The 17,500-nt window shown below is 37.9% G+C and overlaps 1 protein-coding gene across 1 annotated transcript in view; it reads right to left on the bottom strand.

The window, feature by feature from the left end:
- Nucleotides 1–17,500, bottom strand: part of LOC106876015 (carboxypeptidase B) — a 98,132-nt gene that overhangs the window by 76,825 nt on the left and 3,807 nt on the right. The gene's annotated exons all lie outside the window — the stretch shown is intronic.

Raw genomic sequence — 17,500 nt, 5'->3', positions numbered from 1 at the left:
ATATATATATATATATGGCTGTACGAAAAGTACTGCATATATATATATGTGTGTGTGTGTGTGTGTGTGTGTGTGTGTGAGTGTGTGTGTGTGTATGTATACATATGTATACACACACACACACACACACACACACACATATAGATTTAGGTGAATATGGTACTTAAGTTTTGGCACCAGAATTTAGTACGGTATTATCCATACAATTTCAAAGTAAGGTGATTAAAATCAAAATAAGCAACAAGGATATCCTTGCTGCTTATTTTGATTTTATATTATATTATATATATATATATATATATATATATATATATATATATATGTATGTATGTATATATTTGAATGTGCGTGTGTATGTATATATGTATGCGTGTGCGTGTCTTTGTGTTTGTTCCACCGCCGCTTAACAACCGGTATTAGCTTCTTTATGTTCCCGTAACCTAGCAGTTCAGCAAAAGAAAACCGATAGAATACCAAACTTTTACAAAAGATTATGTCCTGGAGTCGATTTGTTCTACAAAACTCTCAATGCAGAGCCCCAGACGAATGACTTGAACAAATAAACAAATAAAAGACAGGTTGTTTTTGCGAATAGCCAGAAAAAATTGTCACCAAAGAGATAACTCATATAAGAGGGGAACTGTGAATGCAAAGAAAGAGAAGGAAATTATGTAGGTGCTATATTATGTCTTTAAGTAAGATAATTAAATCTCCATATATCCATATTTCCAAAATTTTCTGAAGCTTTACATTACAATAATAAAATTGTGAGAAAAGTATTTTACTGCTTCCACAAATCAAAAGTCTCAATAAACACTTTATCCAATTTGTTTAATAGCATTTCATATCAAACATGTTGAAGCCTTTTATGAAAGGCATCGTATTTAGCATTTTAGTGGTGAAAATAGTGCTTGACTTGTGGTACGAAACAACAGTTGTGTTGTTCAAGCCAAGAGTAATTTAAATGCAACAATTCCGCCATTGATTGTAAGATTCCAAATAGATGTGTACCATTTTTGAACCACTGTTTTCCGGTTGTTTCGGGGAAGGGGTTTCGTCGAGACAGTGATCTCCAGTACTTTGACAGCCTGCCACAACTCTCACCAGAAAAGTGAAGAGCAACTGTGAAAAGCCAATAACGATAGCTGAGCTACAGATGCACTGAAATAACTGGGCAAACTGAAAATTGCTTGCTTTGAGTGGTTTCCTGACTACAAACTTTGTGCCCGCAACTGGCAGCAAACCAGAAGCATTTCCAGTTATGTGCCCTGAAGAGTGATGGAGTTGTGGACGAAGGGCGTGAACTTCATCGAACATTTCTAAGCCAAAACTCTACTAAACGCAGGAGTTAAATACTTTAGATAATTTGCGCAGAAAGAGGACGTCACAAAGCTGACCTTTTCGGTATAATCACCACCTCATGCGATACAAAGTAGAAACTAGCTTCGTAGGATTCGGGGGAGGGGGGTTCAGTTTATATCAATCTAAAGCTCTTGACAGAATCAACCATTACTACTTGACAGTTGTCTTAGATGAAGCCAATTTTGATACCGTTTTAAGAGGCTTTGCTTAGTGGCTTCTGCTCGATGGTTAGACTTAGTTGCTTTTTATCGGAACCATTTCAATCGCGTGCTCGGTCTTTTTTCATTGGTCTTGTAAATTTCACTGCTTAAGCAGTGCTCTGAAAATCAGATATATTAAAGGTCACTCTACTCGAATTGGGACACAGGACAACTTCATCCGTATACGTAGACGGTGTCACCGTCATAGTGAAGGACATCTCTGAAATCATGGTGGTAGGTACTATACTAAAACCATATGATTGGGTAACAGAAGCAAGTGTATGTAAAATAGTAACTCAGAAAAGGAGCCTTAACTGGTGGAGCCTTAATTGCATTCTACAATTGATTACTGGCAAGTATGCGTGCCAATTTTCTGGAGGATGGATTCTTTGGAAATTACTAGTTTGAGATCAATTCTACAGGTTACTCTATTCTCTATACTCTATACTCTATTCTACAGGAAGTTCGACGTCTGTCTCATTCATCCACTCACAGTTATATTTATTTGGGCATATATGAAGTGAAACAACAGCAAATAAGAGTAGAAGCTGTGTTATCAATTCAGTTCGCTCGAATATCCGCTCTTCTAATGCGTGTGTCAATGTACTTCTATGTGAACACAATTTAGGACATTGTCAAGCAAGGAAAGCAAATTGTTTTACAGAGGAACTCAGTCAAGCGTCTTTAAAAAAATTTTTTTTTTGTTTTTCAGGAAATAAATTATTCAGCACAAATCTTTTTCACAAAAGCAAATACCACTCTATCCTTTGTTTATTAGATCACGAAAATGACCGGGCTTACATGAAGAGATAACTATGAGAAGTGGAGCAATATAAAGGGAATGAGAAGAATAAGAGTTAGGGATATTAAGTTTTCGGGTAAGTAAACAGTAGGAAACAACAAACCTAGTATAAAAAATTATATGTACGGCCTCAAGGGAGCCAGATACCCTCCACTTCTAGCCTCTTACTGAAAGAGCTTGGTTAGACGGCAATACTGGGACGCGAATTTCCGATACATATATCCTCTTGGTAGTTAAAACAATTTAATACGCTGGTAAGTGTGGATTAAAATGAACCCAGGTCACGCGTTTTTCAGTTGCTTTCTAACTTCCCTCTCCTGCTAAAATCAATTTAATATTTCCATTTGTTTGGTAATGCATTTTTTTTTTCTCTTCTAATTTAATTTTCGAAATAAAATGAATTTTTGTTCTAAATTTAATTCCAAAACTGCGTGACATTATATCTGCCACATTGTATAAGTATTTCAGTCTCGCTACATACATACATACATACATACATACATATGTACGTACGTACGTACGTACATATATACATGCATACATATATACATACATACATTGCATCATAAATATGTGTGTGTGTGTGTGTACATAAATATAAATGTATGCATGCATATATGTATGTATATATAAATATAGATATACGTATATATGTGTGTGTATGTATATGTGTATGTATATATATATATATATATATATATATATATATATATATATATATATATATATATATATATATATATATACATATATATATATATATATATATTTATATATATATATATATATATATATATGCGTGTTTATATCTATGTGTATATATTTACATATGTATGTATGCACTTGTGTATCTATACATATATACATACAGACAGACAGATAGATAGATAGATAGATAGATAGATAGATAGATAGATAGATAGATAGATAGATAGATAGATAGATGTGTGCTTCTCAGGGTATGCGTCTCCTCATCTAAAAACGAAATATTTCTCTCTTAAAATGCTCCAATAAGAAATTCAATTTTAATTAAATTAATTATAGCATTGGTAGCAAATGTCTATGTGATAAAATAGAATATAAGAATCGCAAACACTATGCTATATGCCCACAGGCACATGGCATAGTGGGGGCATATGGCATAGTGGTTAAGAGCGCGGGCTACTAATCCCAAGATTACGAGTTCGATTCCAGACAGTGACCTGAATAATAATAATAATAATAATAATAGCATCAAAAAATACCTTAGGAATGAGAACCCGGGTTCCCCAAGACTCCTGATGAAGGCTGGAGGGTATATCAACCGAAACGTTGTGTTAACAACAAACAAGATGAGGACAAATATCCGTCAAAAGTAAATAATGTATATACTAGACCTGTATTCCGATACACTCAAACACATTCTGAGACACACACAATATCACTTGCTTATATTGTGTACAATATATATATATATATATATAGAGAGAGAGAGAGAGAGAGAGACAGACAGACAGTAACAAAAGTTGGAATTAAATTACACTTGTTTCTTGTTGAACATTGAGTTAAAGTTTTATAATTTTTTTTTCTTTTCCTTGCAATTTATTCTTTCTTATGTTGAAAATGTTGAAATGGTAATTTTATAGTGCGTGATCACACACACAGAGACACATACTCACACAGAGGTACACTCCCCACCTCTCTCTCTCTCTCACACACACACACACAGAGATTAAATGTATGCATAAGTTCTTCTTTTACACACACACACACACACATATTTTTAGATATCAATATATAAATATAGATTCTTTTTGCTTTTACTTGTTTCAATCATTTGACTGCGGCCATGCTGCAGCATCACTTTAAAGTATTTTAGTCAAAGAAATCGAACCCAAAGCTTTGTAAGCCTAGTAGTTATTCTATCGGTCTCTTTATGCCGAACTGCTAAGTTACGCGGACATAAACACATCAGTATCGGTTGTCAGCGATGGCAAGGGAACAAACACAGACACACATAAATATTTACATATATATATATATATATATATATATATATATATATATATATATATATATATATATATATACACCAAATTAAATGGGTGGCTTATTCGCAATTTGAACCCAAATGCAAAATTAATAGAGGTCACAAAAGTGAGTGGGCACTGACTAACACCACTATTGCTAGAAAGAAGAGTTAAAACAACTCAAAATCCACAATACACTATCTTAATGACTGGCAAAAGTGGGGTAAGTCCCCATCGTATATAGTCGGATTTAATTTGTTGTTTACACTTTTACCGTTTTGAAAATCATATGATTTCAACGGTTTTCTTATAAGACTGACAGAGGTAGATAAGTTTAACCCTAGGCGTTAAGAGTCGCTGACGAGGATTAAGATGGTCTACATCAAAATCCGAAATCGTCGATCCAACTATATACGCTAGGGACTTACCCCCCCCCCCCCCCTTTGTCAGTCATTAAGATAGTGTTTTGTGGCTTTTGAGTTGTTTTAACTCTTCTTTCGAGCAATAGTGGTGTTAGTCAGTACCCACTGTCACTTTTGTGACCTCCATCAATTTTGCATATATATATATATAAAATACAAGAGTGGCTCGACTTGTGGTGCAGAGTAGAAAGCTAATCTGTTACACACTTTGCAGTAAGAGTCACTTGACGGCTTTCTTCCCTGTGCAACTGGACATTCAGAGAACGTGAGAGAGAAAGCGGCAGACAGCAGCAGGATCCGGAAGATGTTATTTCTTAGAAACCTCCAAGGATGGATGAAGACTTCACCTCGTCCTCGGCGCCAGTTTCTGAGGACAAAGAAACCGATGACCAGGCGCTAGAAGTTCTCCTTTTCTAGTAGTACCATTCTTTCTTCTTGCGTTACTGGGTAATGAATGGTGGCAAACTGTGGCTAACAGCAAAAAGATAAAAAGAGAACATAAACGAAAAAATTCAATCCAAACACGCTGTACAGACGGAAAACAACCCCTCATGTCACTGCAGACAACAAGAAATACACGGGTATTCACATTACAACTGAGTTCAAGATAGTTCTGTAGGTGAAGTGCTGCCTGAAGAGAACCAAAAATGAAAGTTATAGAGTGCTCTGATCCAACTTCCGTTGTTTTTCATTCGTTAGCCGATGGGTTACTAAATTCGTGGTTTATATATTAGTTTGATTATATCCTATGTTGCATATTGCTACTTTTTATATAATCTTATATTTATTTTGCGATTTTAATTTATTTCAAATTTTCAATATGTACCTTGTATAAAGTTCTTATTCCTCCTCTCGTTCATATAACTTTGTCGTGTCCTTCGAACTTTTTGCTGTGCCTATGTATAACATTATATTTCTATGTATGTATGCATGTATGTATGTATGCATGTATGTATGTATGCATGTATGTATGTATGCATGTATGTATGTATGTATGTATGTAATCTATCTGATGAATGGTAATCTATCTGATGAATTTTCAGTGGACAACGGTGTAAAATAGGGAGATATTCTTGCCCCTACACTTTTCTCTATATATTTTGCCACACTGCTTTGGTATGCATTTGAGGATTGTAACAGGGGAATCGGAATCAGATTCCGGACATCTTGTAGCATATTTAATCTGACCAGGTTTAACTGTAAGGCAAAGGTTTTCAGAGTACTTGTCAGAGAATTGCTCTATGCTGATGATGCTGACTTGCTGGCACACACAGAGGAAGATATGCAACATTTAATGGATAGATTTTCCACTGCATGTACATATTTTGGATTCACAGTAAGTCTGAGAAAAACCAAGGTAATGTTTACCCCCACACCTGGACAAATATATACTGAACCAAACATCTTTGTGAACGGAACAAGATTAGAAGTCATTGACACCTTTATTTACCTTGGAACCACACTGTCAAGGGATGGTGGTCTTGATGCAGAAATATACTATCGAATAGCGAAGGGAAGTGCTGCATTTGGAAAGCTTGAAAAGCGAGTATGGGCTGATAGAGATATCTCCCTGCAGACAAAAATCAGCATCTACAAAGCGTGTGTATTGACTGCACTTCTTTATTCAGGCGAAACATGGACCACTTACAAGCGTCATGTAAAGATGCTAGAAAGGTTTCATCAAAAGTGTCTAAGACGCATCCTAGGAGTAAAATGGGAGAGTTTCGTAGCAGATACAGAGGTTTTGCGCAGGGCGCACTGTAGCTCAATTGAAAAACATATTATCCTGGCCCAAATGAGATGGACTGGGCATGTAATTAGAATGAAGGATGATCGTTTGCCGAAGCGCTTATTTTATGGTGAGCTCAGCTCTGGTGAGCGACCGCGGCAGAAACCGAGAAAGAGGTATAAAGATTGCATTAAATAAAACCTAAAAAAACTAGATATGTATGAAAGTGATTGGGAAGGAGATGTTCTGGATCGAAGCAAGTGGAGAGCTGTTGTCAGGACGAGCTGTGATGTCTGGGAGGAAAAGATGTTTCAGCAACTTAAGCGGGCCTGTCGAAAGGGAAAAATTGTAAACAATGGAGAGTATAGGATGTGTATTGTGTGTGATCGCGTTCTTCTGTCAAAAGCAGGATATGTGAATCACATGAAAACACATGAGGGTAGAAATTCCAGACACCCTAAATACCAACCGCCTTCTGCGACCTGTGGCATATGTCACAAGGTTTGTAAAACAATACCCGGACTTAAGAGGCATATGCTGGTTCATAGAAGCGTTTCCTTAGAATCAGATACCAGCGGGCAAGGATCGAGAGGCCTGAACATTTGTCATCTGTGCTGTAGACCTTGTCGCTCAGCAGCCGGACTTCAAAGTCACTTGAGGGCTCACCAACGAAGTGATTGTACTGCGTGATGATATGTGTGGATTGTTGATGGGATGACTATCGTCTGTCAAGATGGAGCAGTGGTCATATATGTATGTATGTATGTGTGTATACATGTGTGTGTGTGTGTGTGTGTGTGTGTGTGTGTGTGTGTGTGTGTGTGTGTGTGTGTGTGTGTGTGTGTGTGTATGCATGTATGTATGTAAACGTATGGCCTCACTGGGGTGAATGTGATCGGCATACCCCTTCCCTCAAAATTATTGGCCTTATGTCAAAATTAGAAACGTTTATTATAAAGACGGCGGACTAACAGAATCATTAGCACGCTATAAAAAAATGCTTAGCGACATTTCCTAGTATTGCAAAAGCTTTTGATTTAGTCCCATTGGACAGTAAACATGAGTACCTGGAAGATGTAGAGCAACATATTAACAGGGGAGAACGAAAAGTTACACTCATTATACCACAAATAAGTCTACAGCAAATGGATAAAAAGAAGCAGCGGTATACAGATGCATAACATTGAAGAGAAATAGACCAGAGCAGGCTGAACCCTGCTTGTCGTACACGCTAGCTAACATGGTTGCATACGAGTGAGTTTTCAATCTAAGATCCTTGCCTAGAACTACTCTCCTGTCCTACGCAAAAGTCAGTAATTTACTGAGATACCAATTAGCCTGGGTCAGAGAGTTATTGCGGTAAGATTTATGAAACATATCTCCTGATATGTTGAAAGTTGTATTGGAGAACAGGAAAATACTGTCAGAAACAAAAAAGATTCCGAAAGTAAAATTGTTTGCAGATCCTGATTCATGTAAAACCTGAGTACTGGACAGGATCCCGACCTAACAGAGATCCCAGAAGAGTAGCAACTTCAGATTGTTGTGAAGGTTAGATGCTACAAGTGTCGATCCTGTGGTAGTTTTTGAGGACGAAGATTCTTCTGCTGCTTTTGTTGCTGTTGCTTCCAGTGTTGTTTTTGTAGCTGGTGCTACGTTGTTGTAATTGCTGCTGTCGTTGTCACTGTCAATACCAGCAGCTGTTGTTGCATGAAGGACGGATCCGATTTTCGACTGAATCCGCCGTGAAGATTTCCCCGCCACTCTCCTCTAACAAAGCTGGGTAAGCAGCGTTCCTCTGCCTAAGGGTTATGGTCAAAGAGAATGAAAAGATTGAGGGCAGAGATCGTCCTCTTCAGTGAATCACTTATTGGCTTTTTCAAGTTCGACATGGAAAGGAAATTGAGAGTGGAAAGATATAGGTTCTTCTTCTGCAGTGAATTTGTCAAATTGTGGCTAACTGTGGTGAAAATGGCTGGGGTTAGGATCTGTTCTAAGCATGCCCCTTAGAGTTGTTCCCTTCTTTTAGAGTAGGAAAACAACAGGTATTTGAGGAATCGTGCTCTTAGTTGCCAAGGGGAACCTAGTGGCTCGTTGGATACAGGCGTCGAAATCTGTGAGGATCGTTGTTATGAAAATCCCACATAAATTGTAACTTGTCCTTGTAACGTTCCTTCATCAGACACCCCAGTGGCAAATAAAAGAAATCTATATATATGCTTTTTGTTTGTTTTCTCATATAAGACGTTTTAATCTGCTTTCTAATTTATAAAAAAAAAAATTGTTGATAGCTTATCCTTTATAAACTATCAACAAAACCTGACCGACGCCCATTTGGCGTTCTTCCTGTTAAAGAACTGCTTCGCCATGCCGAAGCTTCTGTATACCTTCCCCAGTACTCCTTGCTACAGCCACCATCCCTCCTCACAGATCTCGACGCTTGTGGCCAACAGGGCGCTGAGGAGATATGCAATGTCCGGTTTGATGACATCGGATAGCAACAGGCCACTCTAAACGTCAGGTATGGTGGCCTCGGACTCTAGTCTCCAGTCTCACTAACTGCCGGACATTTTTCTCGGTGATACGGCAAGAATACCGTGTCCTCATCAATAAACTTCTTCACTACACAATTGAACCTACTGTGATCGGGGAACGCGAGGTGGCCTGCCCGACATGGAACCAGTTCAGCATCTGCCCTGCAAACGTCCATTCCCATCTCTCCTTTTTAAAAGTCCAGTTGCCCCTATAACAAATGGGATGCCATTCAGGGCAACATGATCTCAGACGGGCTGGTGCGCCGACTTGACCAGCACTGTTTGGCATGTTTTTACTCGGCTTGCCAGCCCCAAGCGATGTCTGGCTCAACGCAGCACCATTACTCTCGACTGACACTCAGCTAGATAGCGACTTTTAACGCATCTGTATTTCCCTGAGGCTCGGCCTCCGGATCTGTGATCCTCATAAATACTGCTGTAGTTCCACTGGATTCTTTCGGCCTCCACCCATTGTCATGCCATTGTAGTACTGACCCCTTCCACTCCATCCTGCTCTCAAAGATGTCATAAAACATGGCCTGGCCACTGCAGGTTCCTCTTCCCATCCCGAGCCAGCGGGGCTGGACGAGGAGACATTAAAAGGCCAGACGGCATGGCAATTTTTCCGTTCCGCAGTGGTAGGCCCCTCATCTGGGATGCCACATGTTGTTTATACCTTCTCCACCGGCAACCTCGTATGTTCGGCTATCGGCCCCTCTTTTGCTGCTCATTAGGCCGAAGAGGGCAAACTATCAAAGTATTGGCCGCACTGTGACATGTTTGTTGTTAAGCCTGTGGCAGTGGAGACCTCCGGCGTTCTTGACCCCAGGATTACATCCCTGCTCATTGCCATCAGGGTGGAGATAACTACCTGCAAGTTCGAGTCCTGTGAATCGGAGTAGCTGTTTCAGTGTGTCTACCTCGCCATCCTCTGGGGCAACACGTTCTCCATTCTGTCTGCCGGACTATAAGGTGGACTGACAAGTATTTTTACTTAACGAAATTATCCGTTATCCAGCTTACAACATATGACAATTATTTTACTAAATTGTTTATCCTCTTAAGTATTTTTTAATTGATAGTTTTATATTCTATTTGTTGTGGAATGGATCACGATCTTCTAAGGCTGGTTGACTTCGCTGTTTTTGCCGTATTAGGTTTACAATTTTGAAAAGAAAATATTTCATTGTAAAGCAATTAATAATAAAAATAGCGTGGCAAATGACAAATATAGTCGCTTGCATGAATGGATGGAGAGAGGAAGAAGAATTAGAAAGGAAAAGACGATTACCATTAAAATTCACTCATATCATTTGTTTCGCTGATGGCAACTCCCCATTTCCCCAAACTCAATTCAACTGCTGCTATGTAGCAACATGAACAGCGTGTAGAAGAGTAGCAATAACAGCAGCTGCAGCAGCAACATCAACAACAAAATTTAACAGTAACAAAAGCACCGAAATCAGAAATACGAGCAACAATAACGTATGACGGTGACCACCACCTTCAGCACAACGGTGTACCGACTGTATATCGCTGCATCAAGTAACACCGTCACCATCACTTCGAAAGTTAGCAAAATCACCTCAAGCTGCAAAAGTTGCAACAAGGGCTACAGCAAGGCGGCTACAGGACGGACTTGTTGGCCAGTGCGACTACAGTGTAGTGGGTGTGCCAGCCAAAATAAACGTCCAATGGTTGGCGCCAGTAGTTTTGCATGAACAAGAAGAAAATATGAGAATTCTGAAGCTGCACAAACTACACTAAAAAAGAAGTGGGACAGGAATAGAGCACTTGAGCCAAATACAGGGTATCCACAAAGTCTGGGTACATGGAGTAAATAAAATCATAACATAAACACTTAAATATAAGAAATTATAATTTCTTAAAGTATGTGTTAATCCCCATGTACCCAGACTTTGTGGACACCCTGTATATCTGAAAAGCTCGAAAGCATCCTAAACCTGATCGAGAGGCCAAGACATAGCCAGTTATTTGCATATACATTCATGTTTCAGTTTGTCTGTTTTTATCTATAACAGAAAGCAAAGCAAAAGAGAAAAGGCCTACAATGTTACAAACCCGGAAAAAATACATTAACAACCAGAACAACAGCAGCAGTAGCGACCAAAAGCAGTGACAACAACAACAACAACAACAGAACCTTCCAAGCAGTGTGTTTTTCTCCCCAACAAGCATTTACACACAGGCAAGGATTTACTTTTACTCTCTCTCCATCTCACTGTAGATATTCTGGGAGAACTTCTATGGCTAGGCTACGATCAATGGTGCTCATGGGCAGTTACATAGATTCCTGTTTGCGGAAGTAATCTGAGCAGAAAGTGATCAAGGACATGATGTGCTCTGTTCCTCCTTAGTTTGGGGCTTCATTTCTTTGTATGGGTGGGTTTTCTTTAATCACCTTAATTGTTTAATTTGTATTTAAATTTGTGGCCTCTTGTGTCTATATCAGAAACCAATATTTAGTTAGGTCCCTTTATGTTTATGATTTGAAATGGTCCTGGGTCGACTTTAGCTTTTGTCTGCCATAGATCGATAAAATGAAAACTAATACCAATCTGGTAGATTGGTAGAACCTTTAAGGCGTCATGCTAAATGCCTATTTAGTTACATCCGTTTGTCTTCTGTGTTCAAATTCTTTGAGATTTTGCTTTTCATTCTTCCGCAATCAATAAAATATTGTATTATTGCAGTACTTGGGTTGATTTAATCAACTACACTCTCACTTGAATTTTTGCCCTTGTGCCAGTGCCAGCAATCAATATTATATTGAGAGTTGAGCCATAACGGTAGCGATAGAAAAGACAAAAAGAAATGGTGTATCTGCGAATTAGTGTTTGTTACTGTGCGTAGCAGCTGTATTGTTTCTGTCAAGTACACAGCAACTGATCAGTGCAGAGCATTTATATGGCAAGGAAAAAACACTTTGTACCTTAATTACAGAATTAAGTAAGAATTCTGTGATTCCATTACTCACAAGCTTTGCTCCATCTTCTGTGTCTCTGTAGCGTCCATGCATTCTTTTTCTTTTTTACATAGAGTAATGGCGGCAAAATGCATCAAGGATCTAACTACATATTTGAAGTACCAATGTATATAAAACACCTAGTGCAAGATGAGAGCATTATCGAAATGAATTGAAGGATTCTATCCTTTATTATTTTACCCAAAGCTAGATATTTACAGCTAACTGACTAAGAAACATTCAGAAAGTTATTGCCTGAAGGCGACGGCATAGACTTAGTAAATCATATTAGCATTCCCTGCCTCATCAATTCAAATAAGGCTTCCACTCCTAAAAGATCGGGAGATGTATAGTTTGAACAAGCAATCCGAGATTTCAATGAACTTTATAATGAATATCTAGTAACCGACAACACCCTTGATATACCAGAAATCAATCCTCAATCCTTCCTTACCCACCAATCCTCGTTTGTATTTTCACGTTAACTACATTTACGGCTAAAAACTGCATAAGAGAACTCTTGTACTGAGCCTTATTACATTTTAAAGATAGTATAGAAACGCGAAGCTTAAATGAAACATGAAGTTTAAATGAAAATTCACTAATATACAGCCTTGTTAGCAGAAGTTATAATTATCCTTGTCTTCTGACATACAACTCTTTATGCAAATTTTCTTTGGTCTAACGTTAGTCTAACGTTCAAAAATTTATTATATTAATTTAATCTTTTGCCTGTTCAAAGCATTTTAATGTTTGTTCTCAGTGTCCATACTTGTTTTCAGAATTTTAGTTAGCCCTTGTTTCATACGCTCTGAGCTTTCCTTCTATAAGTCTGAAGTTACTCTGGTGGTTGAAAAAATTGAGAATATGTATTATATACGCTGCTTGTACACCAGGGAAATACGAGGGGGTATTTAAAAGTCCTGGCTTTAAGGGTATCGTGAAAGATTTGGTTGGAGACCGCACCTTCCGAGTTCTTTTACAGGGCTTAGAAAAATTGAAAGACCGCTGTAGTAAGTGTATGAATCTGAGAGGGGAATATATTGAATAAAATTACGATTAACTGATCCTCCTGTATTTTCTTTTACCCAAAGTCAGGAACTCTTCAGCTTCCCCTCGTATATCCTATGTATGACATGAGATACTCAGGATATGCAAAGAGCTAAACTTACTTCTGGTATAGTTCAGTTTAACGGCATACGGTAAAAGCAGAAACTGTATGCAATAAAATGTTTCTTATTTGTTTTTAAATTGTAATTTGATTTAATGGAGATGGGTTGCATAATGTCTACAATATATTAGTAATAATCTGATTCGTTTAATCGCTCTTATATATGAAAAGAATAATAAACCTCATTTATTGCATGACGAGTTTAATACATAGAAATAGAGATATAGAATGGGAAGTCCATTAACGTCCGACAAAAATGAAATAAGTCTGCCCGATTATTGTAATTTGTTTAATTAAAGTATATTGGATCGACCTTAAACATTCAATCGTTCATAGAAGTTGAAGGCAGTACAGTATGAACGTATTGAGTGCAAGTAGTAATGGGGCCGGTAGCATTTGCTACTCTTGCTTCTGGGTTGATACTGCATAAGGTGGAGAGCAGTGGGCGATATCATTTTAGGTGTGTTGTGGATCCACAAGGAAGCAGCAAATGTCAATGGGGTTGTATGGGGAATGCTGGATATATTTAGAAGGCTCGTGATTTTTGTTAGGGAACTTCTAAGTTAACTGAAGTTGTGTGTATAAATGACTGAGTATTCCACAGTCATATGTACTCTTAATGTAATTTCTATGCACCGCAATGAAGCATAACAAGGCGGCACCGTTGAATAACAGATATAACTCGTCTGATGAGTTTCCACACATTTCTCATTAACCAATTTTCACTTATGAGGAATGAGTAAAATGCAGGTCATAAAAAATATCAATTGCACGAGATGCCACGTTGTGAGATCGAACCTGGAAGCCTGAGATTTCGAAACAAACGTGTTAATCATTTTATTATACTGAGTTCGCTTTGCAAGCACGTGGTTTCGGGTTCGGTCCTATGACGCTGCTCCTTGGGCGATTGTCTTCTTTTATACCCCGGATGACCAACGCGTTGTGAGTTGTGAGCGAATTTGGTTGACGGAAACTGTGTGGAAGCCCGTCGTGTACACACACACACACGCACACCCACACACACATACACACGTATATTGTTGCTATTATGTTAAACTGTCTTATGTCCAAATTTGGCCAAATGCGTTTTTTCAATATTTATTTTTGCTTTCATTAACCGGTTCTTTTGGTGAAACTATCGTATCTCCTGCTACTTCTGACGCCAAGATATAAAAAATTCTCAAAGTGTAGGACAATGGATTTGCTATGAAACAGTGAAACTATTTTTTTTCGTTTTCTAAAGGAGCAACGTTTCGGACTTACGACACTTTTGCATAATAGACACGAAATATATATTTATATATATATATATATATATATATATATATATATATATATATATATATATATATATATATATATAATCATAAATATATAGGGATTGACAGTAACCTGCTTCTCCAACATACTGAGAATTCAGAAATAGCAGCCAAAGAACTACTGATTCCAAAACTACAAATTATTACTCTAAATTGATAGCGATATTTTTGATACACACAGAACAAAAAACAGTAGAGAAGAGTAAAAAAACCACTTGCCTTTAGTTAATTTAGTACGATCGTTTCACAGTTAAGAGCAAAGAATACTCGGCAAAATTGTTAATTATTAATTTTATTACTAATTGACGATTCCCTGCCCTGCATATCTATATATATATATTTATATATATCATCAGTATTTCACATATCCGAAAAAGAAACACACTCTAAAGCATTAGTGTATTTTTTTAGGTAGCTAAAAGTTTGGCTGGTCATAGAGTGACCATTGGTTGCGTTCAGCTGTATAAACGACTGGTCAGACTCAAATGGCTGAAGAGGTTAACCGCCCTCAACCATTTGATTGTGATGAGTCGCCTATACTGCTATGGTGTGAAACCAATGGTCACTCTATGACCGGCCAATGTTTTAACTTCCTAAAAAATATGTTTGTGTGTGTGTGCATGCGTGCTTGAGAGAGTGTGTGTGTGTGTGCGTGTACGCGCGTTCGCGCGTTCGCGCATGCGTGTCCTAAGTGTTTGTGGGTGTTCCTCCCACACTGTTGACAACGGGTGTTGGTTTGTTTACGTCTCCACACTTGGGGATTCGGCAAAAGAGACCAATAGGACACGAAGCAGACTTCAAATAAAAGTACTGGCGAAATATGTTCTACTAAACCCCTCTAGGCAGTACCCCAGGATGGCTACAGTCCAATGAATGAAACAAGAAAAAAATAAAACATACGAAATTTGTTTGAAAATACATATCTAAACAAACACGTGTAGGTCAGTATGTATGTTTGTGTATACGTGAACGTGTGTAATATTTGGCTTCTATTTGCTTATATGTGTACGTATGTACAGCGAGGTATCTATGATATATTATATATGTATATGTATATATACATACATACCTACACACACACACACACATGCACACATATATATATACATACATATCAACATATATATATATATATATATATATATATATATATATATATATATGTGTGTGTGTGTGTGTGTGTGTGTGTGTGTGTGTGTGTGTGTGTGTGTATGCGTGTGTATACACACGCGTACGCGAGTACGCGCGCACACACACACACAGACACAGACACATATTGTGTCATCCCATAAATAATGCGGTGTTTTCAATCGCATGGACTAAAGTCGGAGGGGGACGGGATAAACTACCTGCATCAACTTGCTATAAAAGCAGGTGGTAATTTTACCTTTTAAGCTTATTCTTAGTGCAAGTTTTGAAGAGTGCAGTTCGATTTAAAGTTATTTCTTCAAAGCTATAATGGAGCTGATAAAGGAGCATATTCGGCATATTGTGCTTTATGAGTTCAACAAAGGCAACAACTCAATAGAAAGTGCGAAGAATATTAATGTAGTATATGGGGATTGGACAATAAGCCAGTGTCAACGGTGAGTTCCAGAAATTCAGAGCCGGAAACTACAACCTAGAAGACGAGCCTCGTCCTGGGAAGATCTGTAGAGCTCGACGAGGACGTTCTCCTGCAAACCCTGGTGCAACAAAATCCTATCGTAGTTGTTGGGAAACACGCAGAGAAGCTTGGATTTGGTCATTCAACCATTCTTGCCATCGGAAGAGGCAGCAAATTGGATCAATGGTTCTTCACACACTTTCCGAGTTTAATCGCGCGCAGAGGGTAAATGTGTGCTCTTCTTTGCTGTCACGTCTCACGAATGAACTTTTTTTGGACAGAATAGTGACTGGTGACAAGAAATGGGTTCTCTATAGAAATGATTTTTTTTCTCTATAAAAATATTTTAGATTAAAAAAGAATTTTGTTTACCTTAATTTTGAAAAATAAAAGAAGTATAAAAAACGCATTATTTATGGGATGACCCAATATATATATATATATTCCTTTTGTGTTGACTGTCGGAAGAAATAGTATCTTACTCCTCTGTGTTTCGCTTGTGGGTAGACAGGGTCTGAAGACTGTGTGTGGAGGTGCAGGCGTAGCAGTGTGGCAAGAAGCTTGCTTCCCAAACGCATGGTTCCGGGTTTAGTCCCACCGTGTAGTACCTTGGGCAAGTATCTTCTAGTAAAACCACAGGCCGACTAAAGCCTTGTGAGTGGTTTTGGCAGACGGAAACTGAAGGAAGCCCGTCATATAGATAGATAGATAGACAAATAGATAGACAAATAGATGTGTGCACGCGCGTGTGTGTGTGTGTGTGTGTGTGTGTGTCTTTGTGTTTGTTCTCCACCACCGTTTGACAACCGGTGTTTACGTCCCCGTAACATAGCGGTTCGGCAAAAGGATCGATAGAATAAGTACCAGGCTTAAAAAATAAGTGCTAGGATCGATTCATTCGACTAAAATTTTTCAAGGCACTGCCCCAGCATGGCCGCAGTCTAATGATTGAGACAAGTAAAAGATATTGTCTGTTTTCCTATGTGCTCATTCTGTTGTCTGTAAAAAAAAGTCCGTTTTTTGTGCTTTGATTATGTTCCCGTTCCTTTTTTGTCCACGTTTTTTGACGTCTTGTACCCGGATATGCACCTATATATACATGCAGCTGTAGGTATGTACATATATGTATATATACATGCATATGCTCATATATCATTTGTATATATATATATATATATATATATATATATATATATATATATATATATATATATATATGTGTGTATATATATATATATATGTATATATATATATATATATATATATATATATATATATATATATATATATATATATATATATATATATATATACGAGTGAGTGGACAAATGAAAGAAAGGCACTCTTGAGTTTCAAGCAC

The sequence above is a fragment of the Octopus bimaculoides genome, chromosome 1 (genome assembly GCF_046866305.1).
Source record: "Octopus bimaculoides isolate indiv1 chromosome 1, ASM4686630v1, whole genome shotgun sequence".
Lineage (NCBI taxonomy): Eukaryota > Metazoa > Mollusca > Cephalopoda > Octopoda > Octopodidae > Octopus > Octopus bimaculoides.
The sequence above is the reverse complement of the archived record's forward strand: the minus strand, read 5'-3'. Positions and strand labels throughout refer to the sequence as shown.